We start from the raw sequence: 22,737 nt of genomic DNA, 5'->3' as shown, positions 1-22,737 counted from the left end.
ATCTGTAGGGCACTTCATTATTTAGACCTGTTTTTTTAAATTTCTAATTTAAGCAAAGAAGTTTCGAATGTACAATAGCAAGGTATGTATATTTATTCATAAATTGATGAAAAGCCATGGAATAATTTTAAGCAGAAGACTGATGGTCCATTTTTACTTTTATTTATTTATTTTTCTTATTTTGTTTTTGTACAGATAGGGTCTCATTATGTTGCCCAGGCTGATCTCAAACTCCTGGGCTCATGTAATCCTCCTGCCTCAGCCTCCCAAAGTGCTAGGAATACAGGAGTGAGACACCATGCTTGGCCAGTATGGTGTATTTTATATTTTGGGGCAGTGAATGAAAAAACTGAGTAAAGAAAGGATTGAGGAGAATCAATCAACATACAACAAATAGAGAGAAGTTCATTCATATGCCCATTAGCTCCCTCTTGAACAAAGGTGCATTGAACAACAGACATGTTTGAGAATCTATGCTAGCCACAGGGATACAATTATGAACAATAAAATTTAGTCTATGTCTTTAAAGGTCTACAGTTGAGAAAGGCAGAGAGATAGTGAACTAGTGAGATTAAGTCTGATGAATGCTAAAAACAAATGGAAACAAAGAGTTCACTGAGAACATGACACAATAACTCGACCTATCTAAATACACAAAAGATGGACACAGTGAGATTTAAGTATAGGTAGAAATAAATCAGGTAGAAGTGAAAAAGAATGTCCCAGTGTCTTTTTTTGTCTACAGAACAAGAAAAGAACATAAGGAGATAAATAAGCGGCATCCACAGAAGCGTATTGTCAGAGGGGAAATAATGAGAAAAGAAACTGGAGAAATAAGAAGGGAAGTATGTATAATTTTTCCTAAAGTCAATAAAACAGTATTACAGGGAGGGTAAATTAAAGAAAAAAAATACATGAATGTAGTGTAGTCTATTAAAAGATTAGACTGGGCTAGACAATGATTTTGTTAAAAATAAAGGGATGTGGTACACATATTTTTATATTGAAATCAACAGGAAGGTAAATTAGTGACTGATTAAAATTGAAAAGGATTAAAGTTTGACTTTCCTCTTTCTGGGTTGAGTATTGGAAGAGGAGCAGAACTAATCATGGAGGTGTAGATACAAGATGGACGTTGAGCTCAGGTTGGAACATGCTGAGTGTGAGATAGACAAGTTGAGAGACGTTAAATAAAATATGAGTTCAGAAGAATGATACCTAGATATAAAATTTTTAAACAGTGGTTATTTTATTAGAAAAATATGTAAAATTACAAGGATACGGGGCCTCAGACAAAACCCTGAAGTCCAAAATACTTCCATCCTTAAATATGCAGGCATAAGGAATAGATATCTCCAAAGATTCACTAGGAAAATAGAAATAATAGAAGATAATTTTTCTATTATCCTATCATGAGATTAAATCTTATTAAATCTCCTATATTTATTAATGAAATATAATCTATTAGTTCATATATATATTATATATACCCACACACAGATACATACACACAGAAAGAGACATAGACTTTAAGAAATTGGTTCTAGTGATTTTAGAGGCTGGGAAATTTGAAATCTGCAGTGCAGCCAGGATGCTGAAGATTCAGGTATGAGTGGATGTTGCAATCCTCAGTTCAAAGGCTAGAAACTCAGACAGAATTTCTATATTGCAGTCTGGAGAGAGAATTTCCTTTCCTTTGGGGAATATGACTCTCTGCTCTTAAGGCCTTGAATTAATTGGATGAGGCTCACACATATTACGGAGGATAATCTGCTTTACTTAAAGTCAACTAATTGTTAATGTCAACTGCACCTAAAAAAAAAAAATATATATATATATATATATATTTACAGCAACATCTAGGCTGGTGTTTGATCAAACAACTGGGCACTAATCTACTGAAATTGATAAATAAAATTTAACCCTCACAAGGGCAAACAATAATAGAAGAAGGAAACAAGATCCCTTAATCCATATAGACAAAGAATGAGCCCTTGAAGGAAAAAGTGTTCAATCTTGTGGAATACTTCTGAGAGGTCAAGTAGCTCAAGCATTAAAAAGCATCCTTTGAACTGACTTTCGCTACTGAACAATAGTAAGGGCTTAGAGAACTAGAATTAAAAGCCTGATATAAAAGATGAGCATATTTGAGAGAGCTTATTTGGTAGTGTGAATGGCACCTGAGCAAATGACTGAGGATGGTTACAAAGGAGAAAATGTCAAGGATAGTCCATGGGGTTAGCCTTGGTCATTGGAGTGAATGCCGTTAATTAAGCAACAAATACACAAGATAGGTAGATGTGGGGAGATGGAGGTTAAACATATTTGTTCTGTTAGAAATACATAAATTTTACCTACTTATGGGATATCTAGTAGGGATCAACCCATGTATTAGTCCATTCTCACACTGCTATAAAGACACACCTGAGACTGGGTGGTTCTGCAGGCTGTAGAGGCTTCTGTTTCTTGGAAGGCCTCAGGAAACTTACAGTCATGGTGGAAGGCAAAGGGTAAGCAAGTACATCTTCACATGGCCGGCTGGAGAGGGCTGTGGAGAGGTGCTACATTCTTTTAAACAAGCAGATCTCACGAGAACTCTATCACGGGAAGAGCAAGGGGGAAGTCCATCCCCCTGACTCAGTCACCTCCCACTAGGCCCCTCCTCCAACACTGGGAATTACAATTTGCCATGAGATTTGGGTGGGGACACAGAGCCAAACAGTATCAACCATCTTTTGGAATTTACGCATTTAGACAGAGATATTTGCTAGCATATAAAAGAGGAAAGAAAAGGCTATTTTCTAGAGACAACAAACATTAAGGAATCAGTAAAGGAAAGGATGGAGGAAGATGATGAAAATCTTTCTTTTACTCTGTGTTGCCTTGCTAAGCTAGGAATTGACAAGTATTTAATATATTAAAACCCATATTATGGATGTTGTACACTACAAGAGCATATCTTGGCAATAGGATTAATGATCACGAAAAGGTGCACTCAGACATCTGGCAGGGTCTACGTCACGTGTCACTTAACAATATGATGTAACCTAGTCCAGGGATTACCAGGTCTCCATGACAACAGGATGTAAAAGCCCTGGTTGCCCTAGAGACAAGGCTGCGTCAGCACAGATGGAACTTTCATGAACCTTAAAATAAAGCTTCCCCTTGCAAGAATAGCTTAAACTCCCTTTATTAAAGAAACACCTGGTGACTGACCCAGACTGAGTACAGAAATAAAAAAGGACAAGCTCTCAAGAATCTGAAAATAATCTCAAGACTGAGACTGTCTCCCTGAGATAGCTATTTGACCCCTGACTGCATTTGGCTAGTGTCACCGGCTTGTACCTGCTTATTGTTTTGTAAGGTCAAGCCAGAATAAACTACCTGAACATAAGCCAGTGTCTATGATTCATCTTTGAATCAAATTGGACCAAAGGAGAAAAACTGCTCTGGGAAAGCTGGTCTGCTAGGTCCACCAGATACGCCAAAAGCCTCAATGAGGTTGTGAACCCAAAAGTACCTGAGACCGGTCTCAATCAATTTAGAAAGTTTATTTTGCTAAGGTTAAGGACATGCCCATAACATAGCCTCAGGAGGTCCTGACAACATGCACCCAAGGTTGTCAGGGTACAGCTCGTTTTTATACATTTTAGGGAGACATAGGACATCAATCAGTACATGTAAGATTGACATTGGTTTGATCTGGAAGGGAGGGACAACTCAAAGCGGGGGCAGAGGGTTATAATAAGGGGTTGTGGAGACTGAGGTCTTGCCATACAGATGAAGCATCCAAGTAGCAGGCTTCAGAGATAATAGATGGTAAGTGTTTCTTATCCAAAGCGAGATCTGTATTGATGTCAATGCTAGTTGGCTTTTCCTGAATTCCAAAAGGGAGGGGGGCCAAGTGTGGTCTGATCCTCCCCTTCCCATATTAGCCTGAACCACTTTTTCACTTTAACTTTGGAATACCAATGGCTGAGAGGAGGGCTCCATTCAGATGGTTAGGAGGGCGTTAGTATTTTATTTTTGGTTTACAGGGTAGAGAACAAAGGACATCAGCTTACAAATTGAGCCTCTGAGAAAGTAAACAACTCTCTCAAATTGTTTGTTAAAAGACAACTTTTTTTCCTTCGATGACTAGATTCCAAAGAAGTCTTAACACTTTCAAGTAACTCGTGGTAGGTGGAGTAATGCCCCTTCCCCAGATGTACATATCCAAATCCGTGGAACCTGTCTTTAAATGACAAAATGAATTTTGTAGGTAAAATGAGGTTCAAGTTAGAAGATTACCCTGGATTGCTTGGGTGGGCCCAATGTTAATAATCTGATGGGACCCTAAAAGGAAAGCGGGAATGCAGAAGTTTTCATAAAAGAAATGGAAGTATGGAAAAAGAGGCAGGAGAGATTCGAAGCATAAGCATTCAACTCACCATTGTCATGTTTGAAGATGAAAAAGAAGGGGGTGGTGCACAAGCCAAGGAATGGGAGTGGCCTCTGGAAGCCGGGAATAATGGTCACCTGGAACAGCCATCAGGGAAAGGAGAACTTCAGTCTACAACTTAGAGAAACTATATTCTACCAACAGTGTGAAGGAGCAAGTAAATAAGATTCTCCCCTTAGATACTTAAGAATGCAGCTCTGTCAGTACTCTACTTTTATGATACTATGACAGAACTAGGAGATAATGTATGTTTCATTTTAAGCTGCTAAATTAGAGATAATTTGTTATGGTAGCAATAGAAATAAATATACTTGCATTTAGCTTGTTTATGCGAACATATTATGATTATGATATACTAAATGGTATTCAGAAGAAAAATACTAATTAAAATATGAATGTCAACTGACACAAATTGGCAAACATCTTACTCCTATTTTGCTTATATTATGTACAACAATACAAAATGCATGCAATGCAAAACTTTCTAACATTAATCAACATTTAATACTGACATTGTAGCAGAAATGTTATTAAATTGAAGGAATGCATAATTCTGTTTGTTCAGTTTTAAACAATAAACAAAACTGCAGTCTTGATAACGAAGATAGCACAATTTTTTATGTTGTAGAGTTTATCATGTCTAGCAAACTCTCACTAAAATGAAATAGTGAAGCCAATTCTATTTTCTACCAATATTAAGTTTTTGTTTTACCTTCAGGGTTCTTAAGCCAATTCACCCAAGTGTAGATTGAAATGAACTTTAGCTCCTTAGATTCGTAGACCTATGGTACCAAAGTCATTTCCCATATATAATATGTTGGCCTCTTTTCTTTTCTTTTTTTTTATACTTAATATCACTTATATCATACTTGTTCAAAATAGAGAATACTGGTTGCTTTTTATTAGGGAAATAAATCATTGCAAAGAAGAAGATGATGTACAGAATATTTAGCTTATTTCAGTCCATTTGTCTGCAGTTATATTGTGAAACTGAAGTGTGAGAGGACAAATTAGTGAAAGTTAGTCTCATCATAACATTAATAGAACAAGAAATGGCACCAAATGTTAATATTTAAGTCTCAGTGTGTTTTCACTCCAGGCTATGAAGCCAACAAGATTTAGTTTTCACTTTATTTTTAAATCCACTAAGAACTTTACAACAATGCTATTCTCTAGTTTATGGAAACAATGTCCCTATTATTTCTACTATTTATAAATTCTATTTTTGAAACTTCTCCTTTTGATCTAATATAGTCACTGACTCATTTCTTCTAGGCAGAAAAAAATATATATATCAAAATAATCCCTTTTTTTTTTAGTTTGTACAAATCAAGTCATGAGAAATAATTTCATTAAAATGATAAGAATTATCCGACATCACTAACAAAATATTGAATTAAATTCTGGCTTCCCAGAACAGGCATCGAAATTTCATTTTTATTTTTGCTCCTAGTTTTTCTAACACAACCAAACATAAGCTAATTACATCTTTTGTTCAGAGTGGTTTATATGTAGTTTAGTGAATTATAATTGATATTTTGATCTGTTATGTTTTCTAAGGTTACAATAAATATTTAGAGTGTGATTCCTCAAAGAATTTCCCATTAAGATGAAGTGAAAAGAGAAATAGATAAAAACACATTTGTATTCTCTAATAACAGATAGTCACAATTTTAAGTTCTATTTTATTAGAAAAATAGGCATTGTGTAGTTGAGAATTTATCAAGGTTTTAAATCCCAGGCAAAGGAAATTAAGTAAAGTAGATGAAAGAACCCATTGGATTTTTTTCAGCAAAGTTACTGACTGATCTAGTCCCTAAGTCAATACTCTGATAACACCTAAGGAAACCATTACCACAGGACTTATCACAGGACATTGAGATGTGATGCTAAAGGTCTGTCTGTCCCATGTGGCCTCTAGATCTCTAGTTTATGGTTGTATATTCTTTTAGTCTTTGGATTCTGATATTTAACATACATCTATTCTTATATTATGTTCTTAGTATATATTTCTATAAAACATAAGGCTTTACAAGAGAGGTTTAATTGCAATTAAACCTCTTTAAATGCAATAGCATAAGGCTATTCCAAACTAAGGGTTAGGGCAGAATTTGAACCGTAGGTTTAACAGTCTCCTGGAGATGCTTTGTGTCCCTGGAAATCATGAGCATGTTGTCACACAACCACACCTACAGATTATTGTCTGGGGTTCATGGATCTCTTTAGGTTGAGTGCTCTTTTTGTGGAATTCTGAGCATTCTACCAAGGATTTCTGGCCCAGTTTCTCATTCATGACAAAGAAAATAAAGACCTGAACTCACTCTCTCTTTCCAAAAACCCAGATACTCAAAGAATATGGATAAACTCTTTGGTTTCACCTGCTCCTAGCAGCTGCTCTACCGAGACAGGTATTCAATAGTTGACTTAGAGATGGAAGTTAGGAAGATGGGCATGACAATGGGGCAGCCATCTTGCTGGAATCACCTCTCCCATTTCAATTTGTCAGCTCACTCTAATTATTTAAAAATGATATCCCACTCCTGCTTCAATGCATTTTTTTACAGTTATAAAACCTCCCCAAAACTGTCTTAATTCAAAATGTGTGCTACTATTTGCCATGTATTTTACCAATCTTATACTTTCCAGCAATACATTTAGGAGTGATTTGACTACTTATAACTACAGAGTAAACTTCAAAACCCTGCAAGTATGCTCTATTTTATGACCACCACCTCTGCATTTCAGATTTTCAAAGGACGTTCAGAAGTTACAGAAGGAAAGGGGAAAGGGGCTGCAATCAACACTATACTCATGAATTAGATGACGAATCCTTACGACATCCAGAAAGTCATGCTCTCCTGCAACAAATCTTGAGTTCGTAAGATCCTGCACCCTGTTAGTAATTCTTTGCCTATCCCAAAGCAAGTTAGAAATTCTTCACTTTTGTCTGACTATCTGATATGATTTGGATATTTTTCCTGCTCAAATCTCATGTTGAAAATGTATTGAGGTTTTTGCCATTAAAATGACAAAAACCGCAATTATTTTTGCACCAACCTAATAATACCCCATGTTGGAGGTAGGGACTGGTGGGAAAGTGTTTTGGGTGATGGGGTGGATCGCTCATGGCTTGGTGCTGTCCTCAAGATAGTGAGTACTTCTCATGATACCTGGTTGTTTAAAAGTATGTGGTCTATACCCAACCCTTACTCCCACTTCACCTTCTGCCATGAGTAAAAGCTCCCTGAGGCCTCTCCAGAAGCCAAGCAGATGCCAGCATCACGCTTGCTGTACAGCCTACAGAAATGTGAGCCAATTTAACCTCTTTTCTTTATAAATTACCCAGTCTCAGGTATTCCTTTATGGCAAGGCCAGCAGCCTAACACACTATTTAGCTCATCAGCAGAAGCTGCCTCCAACATTCTCCTATGCTTGAAAGTTCTTTGCTAGTTTAGTTACCTGACCAGCTTACCTAGAGCCTCAGGGTTGATGAGGATCAAGGGTAGGCAAAGGAAAAAATAAGACATATAGGAGGGCTAGTGGTATTGTGTCCCAACCCAAATCTCATGTTGAATTGTAATCTCCAGTGTCGAAGGTGGATCCTGGTGGGAGATGATTACATCATGGGGCAGTGCTCATGTTTCAACATCACCCCCCTTGGTGTTGTTATGGCAAGAGTGAGTTATCACAACATCTGGTTGTTTAAAAGTGTGTAGCACCATCCTGCTCTCTCTCTACCCCCTACTCCATATATGTAATATATGCCTGCATCCCTTTCAACTTCTCCAGTGATTGTAAGTTTCCTGAGGTCTCCCAGGCCATGCTTCCTGTACAGCCTGCAGAAGCATGAGCCAATTAAACCTCTTTTCTATACAAATGACTCAGTCTCAGTTATTTCTCTCTAGCAGTGTGAGAACAGATTAATACAGAAAATTGATACTGAGAGTGGGGCATTGCTATAAAGATACCTGATAATGTGAAAGCGCCTTTGGAACTCATTAATGGGCACAGGTTGAAACAGTTTGGAGGGCTCGGAAGAAGACAGAAAGGTGTGGGAAATTTGGAACTTCCTAAAGACTTGTTGAATGGTTGTGACCAAAATACTGAGAGTGAAACAGACAGTGAATCCAGGTTGAAAAGGTCACAGATAGAAATGAAGAACTTATTAAAACTTGGAGTAAAAGTCATTCTTGTTATGCTTTAGCAAAAATAAAAAACCGGTGGCATTGTCACCCTGCTATAGGCAATCTGTGGAACTTTGAACTTGAAAGATATGATTTAGCGTATTTGGCAGCAGAAATCTCTAAGCAGCAAAGGAATCAAGATGTGGCCTGGCTGCTTGTAAAAGTCTATCTCAGGGTCATGAGAAAAGAAATTACCTGAAACTGGAACTCATATTTAAAAGGAAACCAGAATTTAAAAGTTTGAAAATTTGCCTGGCCATGTGATAGAAAAGAAAAACTAATTTTCAGGGGAGTAAATCAAGCAGGCTGTAGAAATTTGCTTAAGTAAAGAGGGGCCAGTTGGCTGGGTGCGGTGGCTCATGCCTGTAATCCCAGAACTTTGGGAGGCCAAGGCAGGTGGATTACAAGGTCAGGAGATCGAGACCATCCTAGCTAACATGGTGAAACCCCGTCTCTACTAAAAATACAAGAAATTATCTGGGCGTGGTGGTGGGCACCTATAGTCCCAGCTACTCAGGAGGCTGAGGCAGGAGAATGGCATGAACCTGGGAGGCAGAGCTTGCAATAAACCAAGATCGCGCCAGTGCACTCCAGCCTGGGTGACAAAGTGAGATTCTGTCTCAAAAAAAAAAAAAAAAAAAAAAAATAGGGGCCAGTTGCTAACAGACAAGAAAATGTGAAAAAGACCTGGGAGGCATTTCAAGACCTCTGCAGCAGTTCCTCCCATCACAGGCCTGGAGGCCTAGCAGGAAAGAATTGTTGGCCCAGGTTCAGGGACCCACTACTCTGTGCAGCCTCAAGACACGGCACTCTGCATTCTGGTTGCTTTATCTCCAGCCATGGCTAAAAGGGGACCAAGTACAGCTCAGAATGTGGCTTCAGAGGGTGCAAACAGTAAGCATTGGTGGTTTTCATTGGTGTTAAGCCTGCAGGTGCACAGAGTACAAGAGTTGAATTTGGGAGACCTCACCTAGATTTCAGAGAATGTATAGAAAAGTCTGGATGTGTAGACTTTATTTCTTTCTTGGAGATCCACTTATAGCTTATCTCTTAGCAGGCTAGCTATATTAGTTAATCCTCACACTGCCATCATGGAAAACCTCTACTAGGGCAGTGCAGAGGGGGAAATGTGGGTTGGAGACCCCATACAAAGTCTCCACAGGGACACTGCCTATTGGAGCTATGAGTAGAGGGCCACTGTTCTCCAAATCCCAGAATAGTAGATCCACTGGCAGCTTGCATCCTGCACCTGGAAAAGTCACAGGAACCTAACAGCAGCCCTTGAGAGCAGCTGAAGGGGCTGAACCCTGCAAAACCACAGAGGTGGAGCTGCCCAAGCCCTTGGGAGCCTACCCATTGCATCAGTGTTCCCTGGATGTGAGACATGGAGTCAATGGAGATTATTTTTAAGCTTTAAGGTTTAGTGACTTCCCTGCTGGGTTTTGGACTTGCATGGGGCCTATAGCCCCTTCCTTTTGGCCAATTTCTTGCACTTGGAAAGGGAATGTTTACCCAATGCCTATAGCCCCATTGTATCTTGGAAGTAACTAACTTGTTTTTTTAATTTTATTTTATAGGCTCAGAGGTGGAAGAGACTAACTTTGTCTCAGTTGAGATTTTGGACTTTGGACTTTTGGATTAATAACAGAATGAGTACAACCTTGGAGGACTGTTGGGAAGGCATGACTGGATTTTGCAATGTGAGAAGCACATGAGATTTGGTAGGGGCCAGGGGCAGAATGATATGGTTTTTAGGTGTGTCTCCTCCCAAATCTTATGTTGGATTATAATCTCCAGTGTTGGAGGTAGTCTGGTGGGAAGTGATTGGATCATTGGTGTTGTTTCTCATGATTTTACACCATCCCCTTGGTGTTGTGGCAACAGTGAGTTTTTATGAGATATAATTGTTTAAAAGTATGTAGTACCTCCTTTCTCTCTCTCTCTCTCCTGCTCCAGTCATCTTAGATGTGGATGCTTACCCTTTACCTTCTGCCATGATTGTAAGTTTCCTGAGGTTTCCCAAGCTATGCTTCCTGTACAGCCTGCAGAACTGCGAGCCAACTAAACCTCTTTTTTGTTTTATAAATTACCTAGTCTCAGTTATTTTTTATAGCAGTGCAAGAACAAACTAATACAGCTAGCCTATTGAGACAGAAACTATAAATGGGTCTCCCAGAAAGAAATACTTGCTTCTGATGAAACAAAACTAGATAAAAAAAAATAGCAACAACATTAAATTAAAACCATAAGTATCTTCAAGGCAATTAGAAATCTATTTTCTAAGAATTATTATTTATAATGACGAGGAAGAGGGGAACAACATTTAATTAGTGAATTAGATCAGTGATCAGCAAGACTTTTTTCTGTAAAGAGACAGATCGCAAATACTTTAGTCTTTGCTGCCCATATGGTTTCTGTTGTGACCATTTACCTCTTAGGTAAATAATCACAGAAATACAGAAGTAAATAGGCATGGCTGCATTCCAATGAAATTATATTTACCTAAATAAATAGGTGGCCATATTTAACCTCTGACCTGTAGATTATCAACCCTGATCTAGATTAAAGAGGAATGTACATATCAAAGCCATAAAAATCCTGAAGGAAAGCAAAACACAAGCATTTTGAAGAGCTGAACCAGAAAAATTTACACGCTAATAAAAAGTATTTCAGAAATTAGGGTAAAGGCAAGCTCTAATATTGGAGGAAAATGTTGCCTTAAAGGCAGTTCTGTGTATGCAGATTGACTTTACTAGTAACAATGATGTATTAGTCAGGCTTCTCCAGAGAAACAGAACCAGAGGTGTATGCATGTGTGTGTGTGTGTGTGTGTGCATGTGTGTGTGTGTGTGTGTGTATGGAGATTATATATAGTATATGTGAAGAGGAGATATAAGGAGGTTTATTATGGGAGTTGGCATATGTGATCATGAAGGCCAGGAAGTCCTATAATCTGCCATCTGGAATCTGGAGAACCAGGAAAACTGGTGGTGTAATTCAGCTTTAATTTGAAGTCTTGAGAACCAGGGGAGCCAGTCCAAGGCTGAAGAGCTGAGAATCAAAGAACCAGGAGAGTAGGGGGAGGCACTTGAAAGAGTGAAGATGTGGCCAGCCCAAATTATGTCAGATTAGTGTATTATTTCAAGCTGAAAACATTGGAGAAATTGTAGTTTCAGAAAGGTAAGTTGAATTGTCTCTTCCTGCATGCAGCAAGTAATAAAGATTTCTCTGGTAAGAGTACCTTTCCCATTCTGCAGTAAGAAAATAGCCCTTATCACCGGAGACTTGGAATCGAAGGCTGCAATGTACTAGAATAAGCATAGTTAATGAAGTAACCTTTATCTTCCACCTACTTAACCTCTGCCCACCCAAATATGTCTCCTAATGGCTCCCCTAGAAAATTTTACCACCCTAAACAGATTTTCTTTGTTACATCATTTCTTATCAAATGTATTGCTCTTTGTCTATAATGTTATAAAAGCATCTTGCTATGGCAACTTGGATTTTACTCTCTTGTGAAGATCCACATGTACATGTAAAACCAATAACATTTGTGTAATTTTCTCTTATTTATCTGCTTGGTGTCAATTTGGTCTCTAGATCCAGCTGAAGAGCCCACCAAAAATTGGGACTTGAAGTAATGTCTGGCTCCCCTACACACACTGCTGTAAGTCGTGGAGTTGGGACTTTCAAATGTAGTAGAAAATAGGTGTCTCAGCTCAACAAGAGAGAGAGAATGTCACCCTTCTATCCATCTGCTCAACAGATTGAATGTTGCCTCCCTCTGACTCACACTGGTGAGAGCAGCTTTTCTTTATTGTTCACTGATTTAAACGCTAATTTCTTCCACAAAGACCCCATGGACTCACTCAGAAATAATGTTTTACCAGGTATCTGGGCTACCTTAACCAAGTGACATATAAAATTAGCCATCACAGATGGAAATTGGAAAAGAATTGAACACCTTAAATTAAGAGATAAGAGAAATACAAGATAGAACGCCAATAATTCTGTGCCTAGCTAGTAATTCTTTGTTAGATAAAACACTATATAGTAATGCAATGCAAAGTTTAAAGTATTAATTTACCAGTATATGATTTGGGGAAATATGTTTATTAAAACTATACAGAAAAAAATTCTATATCTCTTTCCTTTGAGTTCTGTCTTGATAGTCTCCATACAACAATTAGAGATCTTAGAAATTAGAAATGAAACAATGTCAATGCTCCACTCAAAACCATCCATTTTCTTACCATTTCATTCAGAATAAAGTACAAATTTTAAGGTCTTCAAATTGGTTCCTTGCTCTGCTCCTGAACCATCTCTCTGATCTCAACCTACCACCATCTTCACCTACCCTTTTCTGCTGGTGTCCAGCCTAGGCCAATGTTTCTCCTGTCTCACAGTCTTTGCACTTGTTCTCTCTCCCCGGATCACTATCTATCCAGGAAATGCATAGCTGATCTCTCCACTTTCCTTTGTTGTTGTTGTTGTTTGTTGTTGTTGTTTGTTTGTTTGTTTTTTGAGACGAAGTCTCTGTCACCCTGGCTAGAGAGCAGTGGCACAATCTCGACTCACTGCAGCTTCTGCCTCCTGGGTTCTAGCAATTCTCCTGCCTCAGCCTCCCAAGTAGCTGGGACAACAGGTGCGCACCACCACTACAGGCTAATTTTTTATGTTTTTAATAGAGATGGGGTTTCACCATGTTGACCAGGCTGGTCTCAAACTCCTGACCTCAGGTGATCTGCCCGCCTCGGCCTCCCAAAGTTCTGGGATTGCAGGTGTGAGCCACCACGCACAGTGATCTCTCCACTTTCCTAAGATCTCTTCAAATATCACTCTACCAGGAGGAGTTAGTCAAGCATCTGCAAAAAGGAATAAACCTCACCTTTTTATCAGCACTTACACTGTGACACTGAACATCACTCCATGAGAGCAGAGAATTTTTCCTTCTGTTTTTTGGTTTTTGTTTTTGTAACAGAACTAGGAACATTAGATGTGTTATTTTCCTTGGGCTGTCATAACAAAATACCATAAACTGGGTGGCTTAAATAAGATCAATTTGTTTTCTCAAAATTCTAGAGGCCAGAAGTTCCAAATCAAGATATGAGAGGGCCAGTTTCTGCTAAGAGCTCTCTCTCTCTCTCTGGCTTGCAGATGTGAGCCTTCTATCTGTGTCATGTGTCAGGGAGAGAGAAGTCAGGGAGACAGTTCTGATGTCTCTGACTATAAGGACACTAATCTATGAAATCAGAGCCCCATTTTTATGACCTCACTTAACCTTAACTAGTTTCCTAGAGGCTCCATCTCCAAATATGACCACACTAGGGGGTAGGGCTTCAAGTTATGAATTTGGGTGAAGGTCACAAACATTCAATTCAAAACAATAGAGATACTTTAAATGCACAGGGCTAGAAAAAAAAGTGAATTAAGTAATTATTGCTAATAAAACCATTAGGAAAAGAAGACACATATCTTAATGTGAACGCTAATCAAGACTTAGAGCTAAATGTTGCATATATTAGTAAGTAAAACCTTAGAGTTTTGAAATATGGAAGTAGAAGAAAGAGAAAGAACAGCTAAAATTTTCTTTGGAAAGTGAATGTTGAAAAAAGCATTTTAAATAGCTCATTTAATATAGTGACTTTGAATATGATAGGAAGAGAAAAGATAGAGGAGGACATAATATATCTTTATACATATACAATAACATATAAACACATATTTCATTATGATCATAGGGAAGAAAATTATATAATATTCAAAAAAAGGTACAAGAGAAATTACCAGTAAATATAAAGATCAAATAAGAAGAATAGTATGTTGATCAAATTGGCAATAATTGGAAACAATAACAGGAGAAAACAATAGCATAAAGTAAATACATCTAAACTAGAATAAAGACAAAACAATGTTACATATGGTTTAATTCAGTGCTCATTAATAAATACCCTTAAAAATTAAAAATTATGCCAAATTAATTTCAAAAACACCCAGTTACACATTGTTTACAAGAAATCCAATAAAACGAAATGCTAAAGAAAGAACACAAATAAAGAATATTGCCAAGACACATATTATAAGAAGATAAAAGGTACAATAATTCACAAAGAAGGTACACATTTCATCATGTATGCACAAAACTATGAAGAAGCTGAATGCATGAACAGAAATAATAAAGATGTAAAATGTTAATCAATTATAATTACAGTTAGATATTTTAATAAATTTCTTCAGGATTTATTAATAATAGTAATTTCTAAAGAAAATAATTCAGAAACAAACTGGATAATTAATCAGCTATAGGGAAACTGAACACGCAACTATGTATAAAATTAATTCCAAAGCTAAATGTGCTTGTCCATGATCAAATAATCAGCATCTTTCAATTAAATTCACCATATAATTTTTCCAAAACAAATAATTTCCTAAATATTTACACTCGTTCTTAAATATCAAACACGTACTTAATTAAAAGGCATGCAAAATAAAAAAACTAAAAATTAAGATGTATTTTGTCAAGCTTCTCCAGAGAAAAAGCATCAATAGGAGACACACACACACACACGTGCACACACACACACATACACATACATAAAAATGTTTATTATGAGAAAGATTATGAAGGCTGAGAAGTCACCCATCTACCCCTCTGCAATCTAGAGGCCTAGGAATGCCAATTATGTAGTTCTAGTCCAAGACAAAAGGCCTGAGAACCCAAAAAGTCAATGGTATAAATCTTAATTCAAAGGCAGAAGACTGATGTCACAGTTCACCAGTCAGTCAGGAAGCAAAAGGGGATGAATTTCTCCTTTCTATACCCTTTCCTCTATTCAGGCCCTCAGCAGTTTGGATTATGTTAAGCCACATTGGGGAAGACATTCTTCTACACCAAATCCACTCATTTAAATGCTAATATTGCCTGGAAATACCCTTGCAGAAATACCCAGAAATAATGTTTAACCTGGACGTCTGTATTAGTCTGTTCTCACACTGCTGTAAAGAAATACTTGAGACTGAGTAATTTATGAAGAAAAGAAGTTTAATTGGCTCATGGTTCTGCAGGCTGTACAGGGAGTATAGTGACTTCTGCTTCTGGGGAGGCCTCAGGAAGCTTTCAAACATGTCAGAAGACAAAGAGGGAATGAGGCACTTCATATGGCTGAAATAGGAGAAAGAGCGAGAGAGGAGATGCTACACACTTTTAAACAACCAGATCTCATGAGGACTCCCTCACTCACTATCATGCAAACAGCACCAAGGAGATGTTGCTAGGCCATTCATGAAAACTCTGCCCTCATGACTGAACCGCCTCCCACCAGGTCCCACCTTCCATATTGGGAATTACAATTGAACATGAGATATGAGTGGGGACACAGATTCAAAGCATATCATTCTGCCTCTGGCCCCTCCCAAGTCTCATGTTCTTCTCACATTGCAAAATCCAATCATACCTTCCCAATAATCCCTCAAAGCCTTAACTTATTTCTAACATTAACTCAAAAGTCCAAAGTCCAAAGTCTCATCTGAGACAAGTTTAGTCCCTTCTGCCTATGAGCCTGTAAAATCAAAAATAAGTTAGTTTCTTCCAAAATATAAAGGGGTTATAGGCATTGGGTAAATGTTTCCATTCCAAAAGGAAGAAATCCATCAAAAGAAAGGGGCTACAGGCTCCAAGCAAGTCTGAAACCCAGCAGGAAAGTCATTAAACCTTAAAGCTCCAAAATAATCTCCTTTGACTTCATGTCTCACATCCGGGGAACATTGAGGCAAGGGGTGGGCTCCCAAGGGCTTGGGCAGCTCTGCCTCTGTGGTTCTGCAGGGTTCAGGCTCTATAGCTGCTCTCGAGGGCTGCTGTTGAGCTCCTGTGACTTTTCCAGGTACAGGATGCAAGCTGCCAGTGGATCTACCATTCTTTGGGGTTTGGAGAACAGTGGCCCTCTTCTCACAGCTCCACTAGGCAGTGCCCCCATGGGGACTCTGTATGGGGTCTGCAACCCCACATTTCCCCCTCTGCACTGCCCTAGTAGAGGTTCTCCATGAAGGTTCCACCTCTGCAGCAGGCTGCTGCCTGGACATCAGGGCTTTTTGATAAATCCTCTGAAATATAGGTGGAGGCTCCCAATCCTCAACTTTTGCATTCTGTGCAACCAGATGCTTAACACCATGTGGAAACCAACAAGGCTCACAAGCTGGCATCCTCTGAAGCAGTGGCCCAAGCTGTACCTGGGCTCATTTGAGTAATGGCTGGAGCTGGAATGACTGGGATGTGGGGAGCATTGTCTTGAAGCTGCTCAGGACAGCACATCTTCAGCCTGGCCCATGGAACTATTCTTACCTCCCAAACCTCTGGGTCTGTGATGGGAGGGGTTATCATGAAGGTCTCTGAAATGCTTTCAAGGCCTGTTTCCCAGTGTCTTTTGTATCAGCATTTGCCTTTCTTTTAATTATGCAAATTAATGCAGCCTGCTTCAAAACCTCCACCTGAAAATGGGCTTTTCTTTTCTACCACATGGCCAGGCTGCAAATTTTTCAAACTTTTACATTCTGCTTCCCTTTTAAACATAAGTTTCTGTTTCAGGTCATTTTTTTGCTCATCCGTATGAGCTATGTTTTTAGAAGCAGCCAGGCTGCTTCAAGAATGCTTTGCTGCTTAGAAATACCTTTCACCCCCTAAATCATCAATCTCAAGTTCAAAGTTTCACAGATCCCTAAAGCAGGGACACAATGCAACTAAGTTCCTTGCTAATGCATAACAAAAGTGACCTTTGCTCCAATTCCCAGTAAGTTCTTCAACTCCATCTGAGACTTCATCAGCCTAGTCTTTATTGTCCATATCACTATCAGTATTTGGGTCACAACAATTTAACCAGTCTCTAGGGTGTTTCAAATTTTCTCTCATCTCCCTGTCTTCTTCTGAGCCCTTCACACTCTTCTAACCTCTGCCAATTACCTAGTTCCAAAGCTGCTTCCACAATTCAAGTAGTGTTATATGAATGCACTACTCCTTTGTACCAGTTTTCTGTGTTAGTCCATTCTCACTGATATTAAAAAAAAATAGCTGAAACTGGGCAATTTATAAAGAAACAAATTTAAAGTGGTATGATTTGAATAAGATTCTTCATCTATTACTGATTTGTGAAAGTTATACAGATGATTTCAATATAAATAAATGAGATAGGCCAGGCACTGTGCCTCATGCCTATAATCCCAGCACACTGGGAGGCCTAGGAGGGTGGATCACTTGAGGTCCAGAGTTCAAGACCAGCCTGGTCAACATGATGAAACCCCATCTCTACTAAAAATACAAAAATTAGCCAGGTGTGGTAGCACATGCTTGTAATCCCAGCTAGTTGGGAGGCTGAGGCAAGAGGATAGTTTGAAACCAGGAGGCAGAGGTTGCAGTGAGCTGAGATCAGGCCACTGCACTCCAGCCTGGATAACAGAGTTGGACTTTGTCTCAAAAAGTAAATAAATAAATAAATAAATAAATAAAATAGAAAATATGCCAAACGTGAACTTAATGGATCTGCAATACCCATCAGGTGCAGATCCCGCAAACTCCTTCCATTCCAAAAAAAGAAAAGAAACTAAAATTCTCCCACATTTATTTTCCCATTTAAACAAGAGACAATTATATGGCCTTGCTCATAAACTGAGTAGCCGTAATGGAGAGAATTTAGGGTCTATTTTTTCAGACTCTAAATTTATAAAATATAGAAGATATTCTTGCAAATTGCCATTTTATAATCCTCCTCATATTCTTGTCTTGAGCATTGATTCAAACCATGAAGTATGATCAAAATGCATAATTGTAAAATTGGAAACAAATAGCACTTTCCCTTTTGTGAAATTAAGTTCCATTTTTAAAGTGTTATTTACTATTTTCTCAAATTTTGGCTTTTCGACATTAGCCGATTTTCTTGGAGGTAAGTGCTATGAATGGAAAGAAACTGTATAATTTCCAAATCAGGAGAGACATACTCTATCTTTTTTGGCAATAAAATTTGTAATTTTACTGTATTTAGAGAGTTTCAATAAAATGGAAGCAATAAGAGAAGATAATTTAAGGGGATTAATAATTTTTCAAATGCCAGAGGCCAAATTATAATCAAGTTTTTATACATTTAGTTAATTAATACTTGGAAACAGGCTTAATTTATGTGGAATTTAGAGCACTTTTAATAGGTTAGACACATGTAATTTCCTTTAGTACCTATAATCAACTTGATGCATAATTTGCATGGATTAGGATGAAGATAAATGATCTGGAAAAGCATTACATTTCCAAAATTCTTGCTAAATGTTTCTGCCAATGTTCAAGTTTCTTGAAGAGCACTCGAGTTCTCTTACTTCATTTTTAAGAGCCTTATATAATGATTTATCAATAAGACTAAGTATAATTAATGTTAATATATTAAATAGAAATAATCTACTTGTTATTTAGAGAAGGCATTATAGACATAAAAATAAATTTCTTCGCAGAAAACCAGGTCCTATTGTATTCAACCATGGAAGAAAATAAAGCTCAGTTGCTGTGTTTAGAATATATGCATGCGGTTGGTAGCATAAGATTTTTCAACAGCAATTAAAATGTGTGTTAAGCCAATACGATCTCACTCATCATGAATGGCACTAAGCAATTCATGAGAGATTTACCTTGATGTTCCAATCACCTCCTACCAGGTCCCACCTCCAATGCTGGCAATCACATTTCAACATGAGATTTGGAGGGGACAAACATCCTAACCATATCAAGTATAAAGTATCATTAGTTTTAGAATGACTTGGGAGAGTTATGCACTTGTAATATTTGGACTGGTCTCCAGTTTTGGGGTCAGAAATGTTAGCTAATGTGCTGTCTAATTCAGAGACTACCTAGAGGAGTTATTCTTAGTGGGTTGAGTTCTGGAACATTCCATCTGAGGAATAAACTACTCTCTATTATATTCACCATAGTATTATATTCCTCACTATAGGGAGTGAAATTCTCATCATATTCTGTGATTTTTTAATTCCTCTTTCTCTTTGGCATTTCAATAAAAACTAAGAAAGCCTTTAAGAAATATCTAGCCTATTATTATGTTTCTATCTTAACCATAAAAATTTTGTTGGTTTAAAACATTATTAAAATAATAGCTTTAATCCATTTTACACTTCTACACATTCCATTCCTTGCCCCAAATTTAACCATGGGCCCAATTTTTTGCTTCTTCTCAAAAGTTGGCCATTTATTTCTTCATCTAACAACTGGCATAGAATTAAACTGCTCTTCATTTGAACTCACAATTCTTCCTTTCTCAAAATATTCAACCGTACTACTCACTGTCCCCCTTACTTGCCAGGATTAAGCTCTGATGCCACATTATGTTATGGCAATAAAAACTTCAAACTAAAATTTAACCTATTTTTCTGTTAGCTACTTCCTTTCAGTCAGCAGAAATGAGAGAGAAAAATGACAAACAGTGCTCAGACAGAAATCTCCACATTCTCATCTTCTTTCTGCATGCCAAATTATGGAAAAGATTCAGTTTACCTTAGATATTGGTGAGAGGTGACAGCGCGCTAGGAGTCCTCACAGCCCTCGGTCGCTCTCGGCGCCTCCTCTGCCTGGGCTCCCACTTTGGCGACACTTGAGGAGGCCTTCAGCCCACCGCAGCACTGCGAGAGCCCCTTTCTGGGCTGGCCAAGGCCGGAGTCGGCTCCCTCTGCTTGCAGGGAGGTGTGGAGGGAGAGGCGCGAGCGGGAACCCGGGCTGCGCGCGGCGCTTGCGGGCCAGCTGGAGTTCCGGGTGGGCGTGGGCTTGGCGGGCCCGGCACTTGGAGCAGCCGGCCGGTCCTGCCGGCCCCGGGCAATGAGGGGCTTAGCACCCAGGCCAGCGGCTGCGGAGGGTGTACTGGATCCCCCAGCAGTGCCAGCCCACCGGCGCTGCGCTCGATTTCTCACCGGGCCTTGGCTGCCTTCCCGCAGGGCAGGGCTTGGGACCTGCAGCCCGCCATGCCTGAGCCTCCCACCCCCTCCACGGGCTCCTGTGCCGTCCGAGCCTCCCCGATAAGCGCCGCCCCCTGCTCCACGGCGCCCAGTCCCGTCGACCACCCAAGGGCTGAGGAGTGCGGGCGCAGGGCGCCGGACTGGCAGGCAGCTCTATCTGCAGCCCCGGTGCGGGATCCACTGGGTGAAGCCAGCTGGGCTCCTGAGTCTGGTGGGGACGTGGAGAACATTTATGTCTAGCTCAGGGATTGTAAACGCACCAATCGGCACTCTGTATCTAGCTCAAGGTTTGTAAACACACCAATCAGCACCCTATGTCTAGCTCAGGGTTTGTGAATGCACCAATCGACACTCTGTATCTAGCTACTCTGGTGGGGCCTTGGAGAACCTTTGTGTCGATACTCTGTATCTAGCTAATCTGGTGGTGAGGTGGAGAACTTTTGTGTCTAGCTAAGGGATCATAAACGCACCAATGGGCGCCCTGTCAATGAGACCACTCGGCTCTACCAGTCAGCAGGACGTGGGTGGGGCCAGATAAGAGAATAAAAGCAGGCTGCCAGAGCCAGCAGTGGCAACCAGCTCGGGTCCCTTTCCACACTGTGGAGTCTTTGTTCTTTTGCTCTTTGCAGTATATCTTGCTACTGCTCACTCTTTGGGTCCACACTGCTTTTATGAGCTGTAACACTCACCGCGAAGGTCTGCAGCTTCACTCCTGAGCTAGCGAGACCACGAACCCACCGGGAGGAAAGAACAACTCCAGACGCGCTGCGTTAAGAGCTGTAACACTCACCGCGAAGGTCTGCAGCTTCACTCCTGAGCCAGCGAGACCACGAACCCACCAGAAGGAAGAAACTCCAAACACATCCGAACATCAGAAGGAACAAACTCCAGATGCGCTACCTTGAGAGCTGTAACACTTACCGCCAGGGTCCACGGCTTCATTCTTGAAGTCAGTGAGACCAAGAACCCACCAATTCCGGACACACTGGGAGTGTAGTCTCTATGTCTCAAGAATTTAGCAAGATATTGATAAAATTTGGAGGAGGAAGACATCACAGGGATAGCGGAAAGGTTTTCAGGATAAGACCACGGTGTGGAGTGTCAAGGTATTTTGCCTGGCGCTCTGTAACTGCATGCTACTTCTCTTTTGTGTGGAGCCACCATTGCTTCCCTCTGACGTAATCTGTGTTCAATCCAGAAAACTACTGTCTTCTGTCAAGATCATAAACTGGCCGGGCGCGGTGGCTCACGCCTGTAATCCCAGCACTTTCGGAGGCCGAGGCGGGCGGATCACAAGGTCAGGAGATTGAGACCATCTTGGCTAAAACGGTGAAACCCAGTCTCTACTAAAAATACAAAAAATTAGCCAGGCACGGTGGCGGGCGCCTGCAGTTCCAACTACTCAGGAGGCTGAGGCAGGAGAATGGCGTGAACCCGGGAGGCGGAGCTTGAAGTGAGCCGAGATAGCGCCACTGCAGTCCGCCTGGGAGAAAGAGCGAGACTCCGTCTCAAAAAAAAAAAAAAAAAGATCATAAACTGAGCTGATCTGTTTGTCTAGCTCCTCTGTTACCTCTCTTTTGCCATGAATATTTTATTTACAAGATTCCATCAGCAGAATGGATGCTTTGTTTTCTTTTATAGGCTAGATCAAGCTCACATAGATATCTTACATTCTGGGAGGTGAGTTTCAATGCTGCTCAATTTGCATTATATTATTACGGTTCTAATCCATAAAAATAGGTTTAAAAAAAGGAAATTGTATACAAAGGATGTTTGAAATTGTATGGGTTCTCAAACACATGTATTCATCTCCATTCAAAACAACTAGTTAGGAACTAAAGGCAGGTAAGTGAGATATGCCTTACTCTTTTGTCCCTGTCGTCACACAAAGCCATCCTGTCCCCAATAGCCTCTCTGAGTGAGAATTACTTCTGTCACATTGATTAAGCAAGGTTCAGACCCATGAGGCTTTCCCGGTAAAGACCCAGAATAATGAAGGCAGAATATACAGACTTGTATTTAATGCTCTATCACATATGAGACATTTGAGTATTTGGAAGTATTAGCTGGACCTTATGAAACTGCTGCTTTTGTAGGTCAAAATTGCCCAAATACCAGTAA

General features: G+C 39.6%; 1 long non-coding RNA gene across 1 annotated transcript in view; it reads right to left on the bottom strand.

Moving 5' to 3' along the window:
• Positions 1-20,844, bottom strand: part of LOC134810022 (uncharacterized) — a 51,156-nt gene extending 30,312 nt beyond the window's left edge. The window contains exons 1-2 of the long non-coding RNA XR_010157088.1: positions 20,162-20,844; positions 4,431-4,518 (exon numbers count right to left, since the gene is read on the bottom strand). This is a non-coding gene — a long non-coding RNA (uncharacterized LOC134810022). The remainder of the gene's footprint in view (positions 1-4,430; positions 4,519-20,161) is intronic.
• Between the last annotated feature and the right edge of the window lie 1,893 nt (positions 20,845-22,737).

The sequence above is a fragment of the Pan troglodytes genome, chromosome 4 (genome assembly GCF_028858775.2).
Source record: "Pan troglodytes isolate AG18354 chromosome 4, NHGRI_mPanTro3-v2.0_pri, whole genome shotgun sequence".
NCBI classification, from domain to species: Eukaryota; Metazoa; Chordata; class Mammalia; order Primates; family Hominidae; genus Pan; species Pan troglodytes.
The sequence above is the reverse complement of the archived record's forward strand: the minus strand, read 5'-3'. Positions and strand labels throughout refer to the sequence as shown.